This window comes from Mus caroli, chromosome 1 (genome assembly GCF_900094665.2).
Source record: "Mus caroli chromosome 1, CAROLI_EIJ_v1.1, whole genome shotgun sequence".
In the NCBI taxonomy this organism is placed as follows: Eukaryota; Metazoa; Chordata; class Mammalia; order Rodentia; family Muridae; genus Mus; species Mus caroli.
In genome coordinates, this window is record NC_034570.1 from 123576553 (window position 1) to 123580087 (window position 3535).

A 3535-nucleotide genomic window follows, 5' to 3' on the forward strand; every position below is an offset into this window, starting at 1 on the left:
TATACAGAGAAACCCTGTCTTGAAAAACCAAAAAAAAAAAAAAAAAAAAGAGCTGTCATGGTCATGATGTCTTTTCAGAGCAACAGGTTTCAGTCCCAGCACCTACATGGTGGCTCCCAGTGCTTTGTAACCCAGTTCTAGGGCATCTGATGCCCTCTTCTAGCTCCCGTGAGTCACCAGTTATACACATTGTATAGAGACACATAGGCAAGCAGAATATTCATACACATAAAATAAAAATTAAGAACCACCTGGCCAGCCTGGGCTACATAGCAAGACCTTGATTCTGTATTCCATATCCCTCACGTGGGTCGTCTTAGGGCTGGTTGAGCATGGTGAGTCAAGAACCTGTTTTTTTGTTTTTTTAAGGTTTATTTATTTACTTACTTATTTTATGTGAGTACACTGTTGCTGTCTTCAGACACAGCAGAAGAGGGCATTAGACCTCATTACAGATGGTTGTGAGCCACCATGTGGTTGCTGGGAATTGAACTCCGGGACCTCTGGAAGAGGAGTCAGTGCTCTTAACAGTTGAGCCATCTCTCCAGCCTGAGTCAAGAACTTTTAAGAGACGTTACAATACTCTTCTCCCTCCCCTCACTTCTCTTTAGCCTTTTAGGACAGCATTTATCCCAGGCTGGCCCCATGTTTAATGCACAGCCAAAGATGACTTTGATCTTGCCCCTACCTGTCTAGTGCTGGGACTCACAGGCATACACCACTATGCTTGGCTAGAGGCTCTCTCTTCTGCACATAGCACACACGCCAGATGTTTCTCATACGACTCCATGCACGAATCCTACTTCCCTAACTCAAACCCTGCCCTAACCACAATGAGCTGTTTCCTGCCACCCAAGCAAACTTTGCTCATTGTAGTAAGTGCCTAGGCACTTACTACATTCTTTCTGTGGAAACACCTTTACCTCACCTCTTCCCCCAGAAGTTGTGTTTATTCTCTAGCTCTCCTCTTAAATATGTCTGATAAAATAGATGTATTTTTAACACAAAAATTTGTTAAGCCACCACCATGTGACAGGGTGAAGACAAGATATAGTCTCTACCTTCTCGGATGTCTGCAAACAAGGCTGTGGCACACAGACACTGTTACAGAGTGAGTGACGATGTGTACCAGCGGCCCAGGACTAGCCGCATGCATAAATGATATCTAGGCCAGCCTGAGATGCCGTGTGGGCACCAGGAAGACTTCCTAGAGGAAGTAATGCTAAAACAGAGTGGATGCCCAAGCCAGACCAGCCATCTGCTCCCTACCAAGCTCTTCCAGTGAGAACCCTGCATCTCAGTCACTGCTGTGTGATCCACATCCAGCTCCCAGCTCAGTGTTACACCCAGGAGGCTCCTACTATGCGCACTCTTGGCTGAAAGCACCATTGAACAAACACAGTGGCCGGGTGAAATGCTGAGCAAGAAGGCTAAGCTCAGCCTGCTGCTCCTATCAGCTGCCTAGCCTGAAGCTGAGGCTGCCTTGGCCTTTGCCTGACACATAGTTTATTGGGTGCTTTCCTGACCTTTAGCCTGAGTTCAGTAATACAACCGCTGCACTGTTTACAATGGATGTGTCCTAAAACCCCAGTGCATTCCTGAAACTGCAGGTAGTACTAAACCAGACCAGTACAATAAATACTCTTTTCCGAAATCTATAATATGTGATGTTTAGTTCCTAAGTTAGGGACAGTGGCATTAACAAAAGTAACTAACAAAATAGAACAATTTGTAGCTATATCCCATATCCCATAAAGTTGTGTGGATGTAGTCTCAGCTCCCACAGGCAGGTAGCATATACCTTATGGAAACACTGGATAGAGGGAGAGTCAGGTGGGATGGGACAGGATAACAAGACTTCTTCACACTCATCAGAAAAGCAGGCTTATGAATCGCCAGCTACTAGACTATTCCATTCACATTTTTGAATTGTGGGTGACTGTGGGTAACAAACCACAGAAGCGAAACCAGGGGGAAGGGGAAATTATCGGGGCCATGGGAGTCAGAAGTGGTTTCACATTTTTGAAAAAGAACTTGTGGCTTTTGTTTTGCTATACTAGAGTAAGAACTGCTTATTTTAGACATATATACAAAAAACTATACGGGCAATGTTTTCCTGAAACTGCCTTGCATTTTTAATATAAAAAAATTTTAAAGTTGTGAAGAGTAGCAGAAATAAATCATGGGATATGAACAGGGGTTGGGATACGTCAGCCAGATACCAGAGACGGCCTTGACTTTGTACCCAGAGTCCCGGGAACTTAGCCATCTGGCAGCCCTCTTGTTCACATCCAGGATCGAGCCTCATAAGTGATCATCACCTGCCTCTAAGAATATTATGGTGAGTTGGGGGCAACTAGGTGTGTAAGAGCACATGCTCTCTAAGCGTGATGTCCTGAGTGTGTGTCCCAGGCGTGAAAAGCCAGGCATGACTGCACATGCCTGTAACCCCAGCACGAGGGCTACAAGGACTCACTAGCCTGCCAACCTAATCCAACCGGTGAGCATCAGGCATGAGAGACCCTAGAGAGCCACAGAGGAAAGACAACTGATGTTCTCCTTAGGCCTCTGAGCACCCGGGGCAATGATACCCACACCCAAAGACTCACATGCCTGCATCATATACACACCAACATGCACATGCATGCAAGCGTGAGCGTGCGCACACACAAAAGAATATGATGATTCATTTTATGTGTTTGAATGAAATACCCAGATATTTAGTCAAAAAGTATTCTCTGTTTCCAAGAGGGTATTTTGGACGAGACTAAGATTTATCCAAGCTAAGTACAGCAGATTTGCCTTCATAATGTGAGTCTCAGCTAATCAGGTAAAGGCACGAATGGAGCCCAAGGCCGAGCCTTCCACTGAACACAAAGAAATTCCTCCTGCCTCACAGCCTTAAGCTGCTCATTGAAGTCTTGCATCTTAAGCCTTGGGATATCACTGGGACTCCGCCACTGCTCTCCTGAGGCTCCAGCATTGGGAAAAAAAAATGCAGATTCAAGGACTTGGCAGCCTCCCTAATTTTGTGATCTGTTTTCTGAATGTGTGTATACATGTGTCCATGTGTATGTGTTTGTGTGTACCTATGTACATGAAACATGTATGGATAGATATCAACACAGTCCTGTCTTCCTCTATCATCTATTTCTTTCCATCTTCATTTTTGAGTAAGCATCTCTCCTGGAATGTGGAACTCATTGATTTGGCCAGACTAGATTGGCCACTGAGCTCCAGGGATGTGCCTGACCCTGCTCTCCTGTGCTGGGTTTAAAGACATACACTGCGGCATACTAATTTAATACACTGCAAGGCATCTGAACTCAGGTCTTCATGCTAGCATGACAAGCAGTTCAACAACCAAGCCATCTTCCCAGCTCCCTAATGGTCCAATTCCTTCCATCTTCTCCCCATCACAGGACTCTGTGTAGCCCTGGCTGTTCTGAAACTTGCTCTGTAGATCAGGCTAGCCTCAAATTCAGAGACCTGCCTCCCTCTAACTCCTGAGTGCTGGGATTAAAGGCATGTAACA